This window comes from Haliotis rubra, unplaced genomic scaffold, assembly GCF_003918875.1.
Source record: "Haliotis rubra isolate DU_JTF1 unplaced genomic scaffold, ASM391887v1 Scf1088, whole genome shotgun sequence".
Classification (NCBI taxonomy): Eukaryota; Metazoa; Mollusca; class Gastropoda; order Lepetellida; family Haliotidae; genus Haliotis; species Haliotis rubra.
This window is the reverse complement of record NW_025764990.1, coordinates 180,772-195,906: the sequence shown is the minus strand read 5'-3', so window position 1 is coordinate 195,906 and position 15,135 is coordinate 180,772.

Sequence of the window (15,135 nt, the reverse complement as noted above, 5' to 3'; positions counted from 1 at the left end):
CATATCCCCTTCAAATACACAGAAGGGCGTTGCACCTAACACAGATATGCCACCCCACAAGTTAAATTTCGGACTGTACTTTGGGCGCTGATACAAAGGTTTTTCAGTTTGTTTGGTGCAGAGTTTCATTGTATTAGGAAACAGCCACACAGAAGTTTCATCTGAGACAATCGTATTTTCCCAGTTAAAATTTCTATGCTTCAAGCACCAGTTCAACCTTTGCTCCTTAAGTTTTTGAATGCAGCTCAGTTCTAATTGTCTCCTTACAGACAGCCACAGTTCCTCTATCAATCATAGGCACCCATGAAGGGCCACCTCCTCGTGGTGGGTGCTGGGTAACGCTAAGCGCCCTTCAACCCCCCGTTGTGGACCCGGGGGAATATTTGGTCCACCAACCTGTTTGCCGTGGGTTGCGCCCCTGTGTCGGTGGAGGACGGGAGGCTGGTGGTTGAGGGCACTGGAACCAGGACCAGGTGTTCCTGTTGCCCAACACACCACTTTGCCCCTTACTTCACCTAGACGGGTGGTTGAATGGGCCCGGTTCAACCAATCGGCTGGTCACGCCAGGCCCTGTGCATTCTATTTCATATTGCACATATCTTCTTTCTCTAAATGATCTTGTTTAGGGTACTGGTGAACTTGATTCACTGACTTTGTATTGATTTAAAATTCTAAATTTTCAATTTGCCTAGAGTCGTATGCCCAGAAGGCGGTGGCTCATGGGCCAATCTGGTGATATTGGACCTCTGAATTCTGACTTTCTCAAGACATTTCTAGGTGGAACCAGCCTAGCATTTCGTCTTTCAGATTTCTTAGCTATTCACGTCTGTATTTCTGGAGTATATCACCCTTGTAGCCCTGGTGTTGCAGGATGGTTTCCACTGCAACATCGTCCATGTTGACACTCGATGGCGGGTGGGGAGCAGGGTTGATGAAACACATCACTATACCATGGCTCACAACTCCCTCTCTGGTTCAGTTAAAGGAAATAAAAGAAGACATCTTTCTTCTTCTGAGGATGAAGAAGTATCTCAGTCTGGTGATTTCTGGCCAAAATACTTGGTTATTGCAGCTGCGGACGGAAGTCCTTTCAAACTTAACCCTTTTGCCATCTCCAAAGGCATCCAAGGTGTCTGCGGAGAGGTTAAAAATGTCACTCGCCTCAGATGTGGTTCACTTTTAGTGGAATGTGTTCGGAGGCAACAATCTGTAAATCTGCTGGGTCTACGGCAGTTTGTTAACACACAGGTTGTTGTTTCAGCACACAGGACATTGAACTCCTGTAGAGGCATCGTCAGAGATTGGTCACGCTCTTTGTCTGATATGTCAGAAGAAGAGATTGCAGATGAATTAAAAGATCAAGGGGTCACTGCTGTCAAACGCTTTACAAGGAAACAAGATTCAGGCATTGTGAACACAAATACGTATCTGTTTACTTTTGGAATGACGACTCTTCCAAAATCAATAAAAGCTGGCTACTGCAACATCGGAGTGGATGTATATGTACCAAATCCACTACGTTGTTTTCAGTGTCAAAAATTTGGACATGGTGCTAAGTCCTGCCATGGCAAAAAAAATGTTCTCGTTGCAGTGGGGCTCATGCGAGCACTGGCTGCACAAATGACATGAAGTGTGCCAACTGCAATGGTGACCATATGGCATCATCAAAATCTTGCCCATCTTTCGAAATTGAGTCCAAAATAATGAAACTCAAATGCACAAAACACATGTCGTATTTTGATGCAAAGAAATTAGTTCAATCAAACCTGAATACCTCTCTTTCTTATTCAGCTGCAGTTTCTTCTCCTACTCAAGTATTGGTTACCAAACCTGTAACAGTTTCCACATCCTGCCAAACGGATATATCTTGGGTAAATGACAAGCAGCAAATATTTGAGGAAATTAGAAAACAATCGTTACCGGGTAACATCTCTTCAGCTTCTCAAACTGAAAATCCAGTATAGAGCCAAGAACTGACACCGTATCCTCACCAGCAATTACACAGAATGATGTTAACCTTACTGCTAAAGAAAAGAAAAATGAGAAGAAAAACGGAGGCTCTTCAACATTTGGAAGAATCTTCCCTTCAGCAACACCTGTGGTGGTTCACAATTTGTTTGAATCACTTGACATGGAGATCACTCCTTCACAAAAGCTTGTAGGAGTGGCACTTCTCCGAGCTCTCGATCTCCAATCGAACCCCCATGAGCAGTTCTATTAATTTAATACAATGGAATTGTAGAGGACTTAGGAACAATTTTTCTGATCTACAATTGTTATCACAAGATTTCAAACCATCGGCTTTTAGTTTACAGGAAACATATCTAAAAGATGAAGATAAACTTGATATTCGCCAGTACCATTCATATCATTCGTTTTCACCTCCAGGAAATAAAGCTACCGGTGGCGCTTCTATTTTGGTGAGGCAGGGTGTCATCCATAGCCCTGTCCCTCTAAAATGCAAACTTCAAGCTGTGGCAGTTCGTTTGTCTTTACACATAACTTTTACTCTTTGCTCCTTGTATATTTCTCCATCTTCTCCCCTTCAGCAACCCGATCTTCAGAATCTTTTGACCAGCTCCCTAGACCCTGTATCATCATGGGTGATCTAAATGGGCATAACCCTCTATGGGGAAGTATTAATGCCAATACTAGGGGAAAAATCCTTGAGGACTTCATTGGAGATAATAATTTATGCATATTTAATAATGGATCAGCCACATATTTACATCCCGGTACGGGAACATATTCTGAACTTGATTTATCGCTCTCAGATCCAAATATTTATAATGAGTTTGAATGGTCAGTCCATGATGATCTTTGTGGAAGCGACCATTTCCCCACAATTCTCTCTGCAATAAATCCGACTGATGAGCCGCCTGCAACGAGGTGGAATTTTAATAAGGCTAACTGGCCTTTATTTAAGACACTCTGTACTGACGAATTAAAATCTGTCTATTTTGTCAATGATATGGATCCTATTCAGTTATTCTCGGATAAACTGAATCAAATAGCTGATGAAACTATTCCTAAGTCCTCTCCGACACCACACATTCGTAAACCATGGTTTACTGATGATTGCAAAAAGGCCAGGAAGTGTAGGAAGAAGGCAGAGAAATATTTTCGCCGTCATCCTACTGTTCACAATTTAAATGATGTTAAAATAAATAGTGCCAAGGCTCGGCGTACTTTTAAGCAACATAGGCGACAGTCTTGGAAGAACTTTGTATCAAAGATAAATTCCCGTACACCTATGACGAAGGTGTGGAACATGATACAGAGAATCAAGGGTAAAGGTACCAAATCTAGTGTTCATCACCTGAAGGATGGACCCAATATAATAACTAATAAATCTGCCATTGCCAATAGGTTGGGTGAAACTTTAGCTGCACATTCTTCTTCATCAAATTATAATCCTCAATTTCAGAAATATAATAATCAACAAGAAAAAATGAAAATTAATTTTAATTCTGACAATGGTGAAGACTACAATGAAGTGTTTTCACTACATGAGCTTAACACTGCCTTAGTACAAGCACATGATACAGCAACAGGAGCTGATAATATCCACTATCAGCTTTTAAAACATTTACCCAACTCATGTCTTGAAACACTTTTAAGTATTTTTGATACTATTTGGACAACTGGACATTTTCCTCCTTCATGGCGTAATGCCATTGTTGTCCCTATACCTAAGCCTGGCCGGGATCATACTGATCCATCTAACTATAGACCAATTTCATTGACAAGCTGCGTTTGTAAAACCATGGAACGCATGGTCAATAATCGACTGGTATGGTTTTTAGAAACCAATAATCTTATCACGAACATTCAGTGTGGTTTTCGAAAGAATAGGAGTACTATTGACCATTTGGTTCGCTTGGAATCATTTGTTAAAAGTTCCATTGTAAATAACCAACATGCTGTATCAATCTTTTTCGACCTGGAAAAAGCTTACGATACCTCATGGAAACATGGTATTTTAAACGATTTACATGACTTTGGTTTGAGAGGTCGTTTACCTCATTTTATATCTCAGTTTTTAACTGACAGGCAATTTCAAGTCCGAGTGGGCTCAACCCTGTCTGATCATTATAATCAGGATTAGGGTGTCCCACAAGGCAGTATTTTGTCTGTAACATTATTTAGTATTAAAATAAACAGCCTTGAAAGAAAGGGTTTTAAATGATTCAGTCGATGGATCACTTTTCGTGGATGATTTTAACATTTCTTGTCGTGGTAAGAATATGCATACTATTGAACGGCAATTGCAGTTGTGTCTCAATAAAATTCATAAATGGTGTCTTGAAAACGGTTTTAAATTTTCTCAATCCAAAACCAATTGTATACATTTCTGTAGAAAATATAAACCGCACAAAGACCCAGACCTATTTTTAAATGGCACACCCATCAAAGTTGTCAAGGAGGCCAAGTTTTAGGACTTATTTTTGACTCTCATCTGACTTTCTTACCACATATTAAATACCTAAAGAATAAATGCCTGAAGGCACTTGACTTGTTGAAAGTCGTGTCTAATTCAAAGTGGGGAGGGGATCAAGCTACCCTCCTCCACCTATATCGATCATTGGTCCGCTCGAAACTTGATTATGGCTCCATCGTATATGGTGGAGCCTGCAAAAGCAACCTAAAACTACTTGATTCTGTCCACCACCAAGGCCTAAGACTTTGTCTTGGGTCTTTTAGAACCTCTCCTATTGATAGTCTTTATGTTGAGGCTGATGAGCCATCCCTTACCCAACGTCGTATCAAACTATCTATACAGTATATCACAAAACTCTATTCTAACGAGTCTAATCCTGCATTTAAATGTGTTTTCAATCCTTCTTATGAGGAGTTGTACAACAAAAAGCCTTCTCTTGTTCCGCCTCTTGGTTTAAGAATTAAGCCATTTCTGTTTGCTGCCGGCATTGAGCTGGAAAATATATCTCCTTCCCGTCTTCTTTCTTCTCCGCCTTGGCAATTGGTTAGGCCACAAGTTGACCTAACATTAACTACATTTAAAAAATCAGAAACAAATGAATTACAGTATAAACAAGAATTTAGTCAATTAAGAAATAAATATAATACATACAAATCCCTATTTACAGATGGGTCCAAGGATGGTGGCGCAATGGCATGTGCCACTGTCATTGGATCCAGAACAATATCTTCTAGAATACCCGATAACAGCTCTATATTTACAGCAGAAGCAAACGCCATATTAACGGCTCTTAAATATATTCAACGACATCCTAAACATAAACAGTACATTATCTTTTCCGATTCCCTTTCATGTCTTCAGGCTATTAAAAATATTTCTTGTAAACATCCACTTTTATTAGACATTATTGAATTGTATAATGAGCTTGCTACTGGCCAGTGCGACATCGTCTTTTGTTGGTTACCCAGCCACGTTGGCATTTCTGGGAATACCATGGCTGATCTTGCTGCCAAGGCAGCACTCAACAAATCTGTGACACCACTTCTTATTCCATACTCTGATTATAAAGCTGGCATTAGAACTTACATCCGTGATCTGATGCAGAAGAAGTGGGACGCCCAAGTAGGTATTAATAAGTTACATGCAATAAAACCCTATATTGGTTACACCTACTTGGGTTGTCAGTCCAGATTTGAAGAGGTCATTATGCGACGATGTCGCATTGGCCATACCATATATACTACTCATGAATATTTATTGAAAGGCGAAGATCCTCCGTTTTGTATCCCTTGTGATGAAAGAATCACAGTCAAGCATGTCTTGCTTGACTGTATTGAATATTCCATCACAAGGGATAAGTATTTTAATGTCAAAACATTGAAGGATCTTTTTAATAATGTTAGTTCTCATTTAGTTATTGCCTTTTTAAAAGAATTAGATTTATTAACAGATTTGTAAATAGCTAAATATTTTATGATTGGAAGTTCGAATTAGTAACACAGATTGTTAGTGGCTGTATCCTCGAGGGGGGTTAAAGTACTGTAAAATTATTGTCCTCCCGAGAGGGTACATAAGTCCCAAAACATTCAAAGTACATTTCAACTTTCCATTTTTTAATCGTAGAATATGTGTAATTTTAACGTATGGCTAGATTTATCTCAATTGCTAACAGCTGAAGGGATGATGTGAATCCAGCTAGGGCCCATGCAGGAAGCAAATGTACTGTAAGTCCCCATGGTCTCTAGTATGGTGATCTAACTTCAGTTGTTAGCGATCTATAGCCCATTTTTATATTGTGTTGTCCCCTCTAGTTAAAATGTTTTAGATTCAATTACTAGTTTTACATGTATATCTGTGATAATCTAGTTGTTTTACTGTCCTTCGTCGGCAGAATTTTATAATTTCACTTAAATTGTTGATAGATTTATAACTTGCTTTAGTCACGATATGGCTGAAATATTGCCGATGTGACTTAAAATCTTAACTCACTCACTCACTCACTATCAATCATATCCAGCCTTAAGTTTTTCAAGGCTGGATATGATTGATAGAGGAACTGTGGCTGTCTGTAAGGAGACAATTAGAACTGTGCTGCATGCAATGGGTTTGCAGAAACGTCGACGTTTGTTTGTTTTTGGAAACATGAATACCAAGCCGCCTCCTGTCACCCCTGTCACCGACACTCAGTTTTCTTGGCCTACCTGTGCCTCCCTGGTGCTCAATGCCATATCCATTTGCAATATTTTTAAAAACACAATAAACAGTGGACAAAGATATGCCTGTTCTACTTGAAATCACTTTAGCTGATCTGATGTCGTTGTTATACTACTGTAAAATCAACTTCCTCTTCTCTAAATCATCCATATTGATGACCACTGAAAATGTCGTCTGCTAGCAAGTAAACAAAGGGGGATTACTCCTCACAAACTTATGGAAAAGGATTAACGGAGTTGTCTCTCATGAATGAAACCAAACACTTGATAGCTGGTCAAGTCTGTTTATTCTCGTCACGATATGGCTGAAATATTGCCGATGTGACGTTAAATATTAACTCACTCACTCACTCAAGTCTGTTTATATTAGAAATCCAATTAAACATATTCCTACAATTCTGAATAATCTCTGGTCATACTATAAAACAAAGCAATTGAAATCCAACCATTGAGTAGAGATAGTATTGATTTCTGTATATAGATTTTACGCATACAACTAGTACATTAAAGATAATGGTTTGCTGTACATGTAAATACAATATTCAACTTGATACGAAAGAATATCCAAACTAAAGTACACGTATTACAAAATTCTCGAAATGACACTATACTAAAATTATTATAGTGTATAAACTTGCAGTTGAAACCACCCCCACCCCCCACCCTCCAAATATTTATGAAGGAAGGCGTGTATATATTTATACCTTATGCAAACGAGGTTCATAAGATTACAGATGTGCATGCATGCATAAACATTACAGAGAAGGGCGTGACTCCATAAAGTATGTTGTCCAATGATATAACAGCGCATCTGTTTATTTTACTCTTGTCACGGGACAAACCTTTCAAAAAAGGACGTAACTACATATGCATAGTACCGGAGGCTGTTATTTCAATGTCGAAAGAGGTGTTCAATTATCTCATTACTGTAATCTGATTGAATGATTATACGCATGTGTATCGATACCGTAGCTGATATGCTATCCAGCTTTTATTGACAATGCATCAATAGAGACTGAGTTCACTGATATACGTGATAATTACACCGGATTTGATAATTACAGAGATCAAATACGAATGTTTTACACAATGCTCATGTAAATTGCAAAGAAAACTGATAATTCAAATCTACATGAAACTTTCAACAGCTTGAACAAAAATGCTTGGAATACCTTTGAATGGTTTACATGTAATAACTATGTGTGAGAATTTTTTGAATTACCAACTTACTGTGTTTTATAACAAACATTCCGTAACTTCTAAACCATTACATCTAATTCAATCAATGCGCATACGAAGTATTTTAGTATGAAGAGTACCAGACACTTACCTCTGTAAAAGCATCATAATCCCCTTTCTGGCCGACATGTGTTTATTTGCCAAACGCTGTACAAGCCTATGATAATGATTAGCAATTGTTATTAAAACACTTTAAATACTTCTTCTGATTGACACTAAAGGTAGCATCTCTCACAAGAAAAGCTAATATTTGCTCAGTATTACTAAATTGGTTGAAATAATAGGTACAGTGTGATTTTTTATAAGTAAGACACACATGTGCGTCTCTCGCTGAATAAGAGGTGCTTTCTGTTGACCAATATATGTGGCTCTCGCTGAATAAGAGGTGCTTTCTGTTGACCAATATATGTGGCTCTCGCTGAATAAGAGGTGCTTTCTGTTGTTGCACATGTGCGTCTCTTGCTGTGAGGAGTTAATTAATCTCTTGCTTGACTGTGTTGAATATTCCATCACAAGGGATATCTATTTCAAATCACGAACTATGAAGGATCTTTTTAATAATATAAGTTCTCATTTGATTATTGCATTTTTAAAAGAATTAAATTTGTTAACTGATTTGTAAACAGATACATATTTTATTATTGGTAGTTTAGATTAATAGCTGAGATTGTTAGTGGCTGCACCCTCAAAAGAGGGTTGAAGAAGCGTAAAAGTATTGCCCTCCTGAGAGGGTACGTAAGTCCCAAAACTTTCAAAGGGAATTTAAATTTACCAGCTGTTTTAAATGTAGCATTTCTGTCATTTTAATTTTGGCTAAATTTGACTTCAATCGCCAGCGGCTGAAGGGATGATATAAATCCAGCTAGGGTCCATGCAGGTAGCAAACGTATGGTCCCCATGGTCCCTAGTATGGTGATCTACTTTCTGTTATTTGCGATATATAGCCTGCTTTTATATTGTTTTGTCCAGATCGTGCTATTAGTTTTAACTTTCTATACTAGTTTTAATTCAAATTTTGATATTCTAGTTGATTTACTGTCCTTCGATGACAGGTTTTTTATGATATAGATATATTCCATTTCAATGTCAAATATGTTCTCGTCACGATATGGCTGAAATATTGCCAATGTGACGTTCAATATGAACTCACTCAGTGAATAAATTGCATGAAATATAACCCTATATTGGTTGCACCTACTTTGGCTGTCAGTCCAGATTTAAAATCACGAACTATGAAGGATGTTTTTAGTAATATAAGTTATCATTTGATTATTGTATTTTAAAAAGAATTAGATATGTTAAATGATTTTTAAATAGATAAAATTTTATTATTGGTAATTCATATTAGTAACTGACATTGTTAGTGGCTGTACCCTCAAAGGAGGTTGAAGTATTGTAAAATTATTATCCCCCTGAGAGGGCTCGTAAGTCCCAAAACATGCAAAGTCGATATAAATCTATCCAACTTTTTTTAATAGTAGAATATGTGTTGTTTTAATGTATGGCTAAGTGTGTCTAAACTGCTAACGGCTGAAGTGATGGTGTAAATCCAGCTAGGGTCCATGCAGGAAGCAAATGTACTGTAACCCCATGGTCCCTAGTATGATGATCTACCTTCAGTTGTTTGGAGATCTATAGCCTATTTTTACATTGTCTTGTTATTTCTAGCTAAGGTGTTTTAGATTTCATCACTAGTTTTAACTGGATTCCTGTGATATACTAGTAGTTTTACTGTTCTTCGTCAACAGGTTTTAATTTCTAATTTAATTGTTATTTGATATAATCATTAATTTTTCTCGTCACGATATGGCTGAGGTATTGCCGGTGTGACGATAAATATTAACTCACTCACTCACTGGAATATTGCTAAAAGCGGCGTAAACCAAATTCAGTCAGTCCAACCTGTCCTGTCAAACATCTAAGAAATCTAAACTCAGGTGTGTATTGTCACTTTCGTTTTGAATTTGATATCAATCCGAAAATATCAATTAATTCTAAACTTAAATACATAAGTCGGCGTCCTATCTTTATTGAAGGTCGCTGTGTGTGTAGTTGAGCTGCAACGGCCACAGAACCCCACAATTCGTGGAGAAAGTAATATTGCTACGTTTCTGCGTCAGTTTCAACTTCCAGTGTTCTTATCCCTCGATTGCATGATCAAGGCAGCAATTCAAACACCATTTGTAACACGTGTAATGCTGTTGATTATAGGTAAAGGTTGGTTGGTTGGATGTATTTTATTAACAACAATATTCCAGCTATATGGCGGTGGTAATATGCAGGTAACCAAGAGCAGGATTATCGATCTACGCAAATGGGATATGATGACATGTGTCAACCAAGTCAGCGAGGCTGACCAACCGATCTCGTTAGTCGCCAGTATGGATTGCTGAAGACCGGATCTTCACAGGATGGAGGTTTGATATATTCGTACAAGAAAATAGGTTGTTTTTATTGTTGCTTCCGATTTTCAGGCGCAGGTGAATGACTTTTCTTCCTTTCCAATATATGTGTACACAGCTTCTCACAGTACCCACTTCCATGCAAGACGTATGTGATAAGGCTGCAAAAATGTAAAAGAATGACACATGACTTTGCGAATTTCTATCGAGATAACTGACCTCCAGCTGTTGAGTGAGTAACATCTGCATGTAGACTATCCCTATTCAACACTCAGTCTGTCTGCAAATGTACACGAGGAAACGGTCTTGCCAAGGGAAAGGTTTTGCGATGAAGCACCTGCATTTTCTACTGGTAAGCCATGGCATACATTGTGTTAGCTCATTGATTTACTTCCTACATTATTATTTTCCTATGGCAGTAACGTGTAAGGTATTTGGTCAAGGAAATCTTTGTTTGCTTGTGATGCCATGCATTTTAATCCAAGCTTTCATACCGCAAGGCTGATGCTTTGAACAAAGCCTCACCATTAATACACATACCTTTTTGTATAAACTAAACTTCACCTTTAGCAATTATTAATTACTATTTAATAAGCCTCTTTATCCACGCCCTTTTGCCTTCTCAAGGCGCTGTGTCAGCATCACTCTGTTAACCCTAGCTGCCTGTGAGGCACCAGAAGGCTAACAGTCATAATGACCTATCCCGCCGTATACCCATTCACTGCTGCCTGTGAGGCACCAGAAGGCTAACAGTCATAATGACCAATCCCGACGTATACCCATTCACTGCTGAGATAATCTGTGGAAACAACTTTGAGACCACATGTGTTACGTGTGATTCTCTGTGAGGGAGGACTGATATCCTAGAAACTCGCAGGGGTCAAGCCGCCAAACACGGTCACCCATTCAAGACTCTCCGCTACCTATTCCCCTCGCACTGTTTGATACACCCGATCTTCACATTGTTTTTTCTGTCTCCACAGCTGCTTACTCCGTGTTTGCTGGGGGGCATAGATGCAAGCTCGGAGAGAGGTGTGTTAGTTTTTGACAAACTCGATATTATCATTCCATTTTTCAAATTGTTAAATCTATCACTGGTTGACTGGTTTACAGAAAGCTATGTTTTTCTCCAATGAATTATTGTGACATTACGTAATAATGAAAACAACAAAACGTTATTTTACTTACTGTTAAAAGGGTAATTGCGTGTACTATTGTGTCTAATTTATCATTTGGGCTCTTTTTTGTATATGATATGCACACGTACAGCCAGGCCCTATCGTCCAACAAGATTTGTGCCTCTTTCAGATCTCCAGTTGTGTCCGGCTGGCAGGGCGCCAGTGAAGGGCAGCGATGGAACAGATCTCTATTGTGGACTCGGTTCCTCGGGGAACTGCCCCGTACACAGTTTCTGCAACGTCGACCCTGTTGACAGATTTGCTGTCTGTTGCCCAATCTAATAAAATAAACGGGCTTATTATAATGGATATCATATCAAAGTCTAAACAGTCGCCTTTCATTGTCTTTTAACCTTAACGAACCATGCCTTAAATTTGTAAACTGTTATACAAGGTAAATAATGTTCTGGTTCAAAAACACTTTGCACTTTTTGTACTTTTGCGACATCTTGAACTACTGTGTGGGGTACAGTTTCAGGGTATCCCTTGTGATGAGAGAACCACGGTCAAGCATGTCCTGCTTGGACACAGGGATACATATTTCAATATCAAAACAGTAAAGGACCTTTCTAATAATGTTAATTATCATTTAAGCATTTAGTTTTTAAAAGAGATGGATTTGTTAAATGAATTTTGATATATGTTTTGCAAATAGATAAAGTTTTATAATTGGTAGTTCAAATTACCAAATTAGATTGTTAGTGGCTGTATCCTCAAAGGGGGTTGAAGTAGCGTAAAATTATTGTCCTCCTGAGAGGGTACGTAAGTCCCAAAACTTTCAAACATACCAGGATTTTTAAATGTAGTATTCTTGTTATTTTAAGTTTGGCTCACATTTCTTACAATCGCCAACAGCTGAAGTGATGGTGTAAATCCAACTAGGGTCTATGCAGGTAGCAAATGTACTGTAAGTTCCCATGGTCCCTCGTATGGTGATCTATTTTCAGTTGTTGGCTATCTATAGCCTGTTTTATATTGTATTGTCCAAAAAAGTGCTATTAGTTTTAACTTTCCACTCTAGTTTTAGTTGTAATTGTGATATTCTAGTTGTTTTACTGACCTCGACAGGTTTTTGTAATGTACAGATATTCCATTTCAATGTCACAAATGTCTGGATTATGGCCGACGTGACGTTAAATATTAACTCACTCACTCACAATTTCAGGACTGAAAGAACATGTTTACTGCAACTGAAATGAATCAATTAATCAATACATTAATTTTTATTTTCAACAGCTTGAAAATCCATGTACTGCCAAAATCATTTGACAAAAGCACACTACGAATACTCGTTAAGTAGTTTTTTAAGTCACAATTATCAAAGCCCATTTGCATTTCATAATTATTTACAAGCATACAATCTTCCTGCATTTCAACAAAATTTAAGCAATACTGAAATTATTTACACATGGTGTGTATATAGACTGATTTCTCCATAAACAATAGCATTGAGGCAGGGAAAAAGCCTAAGCATTATGAACGTCGTTATCCTATGGTCCGTAATATCACCTACATGATAGTCCAGGTGGATTTACGGCATCATTTTGACAACTGGTGGTTATCGTGAAGTTTAGCCGAACAATAAACATTAACACCGATTCTACGTAAAATGAGGAAGACTTTCCTCCCTTACTTTCCCACCCACACGCACGAAAACACACCCACAGACACCGCAGACACAGAGACAAACACAGACACGGTACACGCACGCACAGACACCGCATTCACACAGACACACACACCGCACATGCTCTATTAGTGTTGTGAGTTAAGGAAGACACATTGGCTACATATGTACTCCTTTCTCGTGTTACGAGAAAATATACATCATATTTGCCTTTTTTGCAACATATACTTTATTAGTCGTTGTTACATTAAATACTCGGTCGATGACTCATACCGCACTGTGTGTATCATGAACTTCAAGGTAAGAACATTAACTTTATGAATGAGCAAATTGCAATACTCTGCAGTGAGCATGCACGAAACACATCAAGCAGATACAGTAGGACGTAGTATATCTGTTTCATTGTGAATGCCTTCACAGTGCCAACTCTTTTTAATACACAAAATTACGTTTTGCATAATAATATATATATATTTTTTTGCAGAAGATAATGTGCCGGAAACACAACATCTTGCCACTTCTCCATTTCCGTTGATATCACGTTCATGGCCTCTAAGACACACGAGAACTAAATTCATTTCAGTAAAACTTGCATGTGCTATTTTCGTGTACATTGGATCCTATAAGTTATCCTTTTTTAAAGATATAACATAAAAATGTCCAAGATGTTTTAAAAGAAGAAGGTGTAATGTCACACGCAATTTGCATAAACCTCAGAATTATTCAAATGGTGGGTTACCGTAGAGAAACATTTTGGAAAGTGTAGTTTCATATACTAGTAAATAAAAACGTGTCGGATGTCTTTGACGTCCTTACATGATATAAGTGCAATGTGCTTGTCTGATATTCTATGTTGCGTTATATTCTTCAACAATCGATAGGGTAGTATAAGCAGGAAAAGAAGGCATCTGCAAGAGGATTGATGTTTCAATTCTCTAGACCTCCAGTGGAAATACGTATAGGCGTAAATTACAAACTATTGTAAAGAACCACAGCTCATTAAACTTTCCTCAAATGCGCGTGACGAAACTGAAAACAAAACCGCAAATATAACAACGCTGTGTGAAATTCCCATGCAGTTTTCAGCTGGCAATTACAAATATTTTTAAAAATCCTTTGCTACTGATCGAAGGCTGGAGTGAATAAAGGACGGAATTGAAAACTTCCTGCATATTGTAATTTATGGCGTTTACCAAGACAAAAACTTATGCTAAATAAAAGTACAATGTGCGTGTGCATGTATGTCTATATACATTTGCATGTGCGATGTGCTGAAGTGATATCTTGTTTGTCATAATGTCCTCCTAAGAGAGTACGTAAATCCTTAACCATTCAAAGTAAATTTAAGCCCACCGGATTCTTAATCCTAGCATATTTGTGTTTTTTATTATGCCTAATCTGTTTACTTCTAGTTTGTTTGTTTGTGCGTGAGAGTAAGAGTACGTGTGCGTGTGAGTATAAGCGTGCGTGCGCTTGCGTGTTTATGCGGGAGTGCGCGCGTGCGTGTGTGTCGGGATGTAACTAAAATATTGCAGGCTGCAGGGTTTACAATATTCACATTCTCATGTCAATCTGCATAATGTGTGTATAAAAAAATAATAAGTATTATTTACATGATGGAGATAAGCTCAACATATGTCGATCGTGTATTGGAATGCAGGCACATGCAATTTGGTGAACTGAAAAGCGCATCAAAATTCCAAGTTTAATGAAAACCCTGAAAACTCACAAGTCAAAAACACGACTATCAGCTGCACTATCTTTAGGTTTTAGTCGCCAAGCTATACACTATCTGGCGAACCGTAAGCAACAGAGAGGCACCTTGGCAGAAAACGCGGCGTGTGACGTCACACAAAAATGACGTAGTGAGTGAGTTAAGATTTTAAGTCACAGCGGCAATATTTCAGCCATATCGTGACTAAATCAAGTTAGTCAAGTAACAATTACAATTACAGGAAAATTATAAAATTGTGTCATTGAAGGACAGTAAAACAACTAGATTATCACAGATATAAATATAAAACTAGTAACTGAA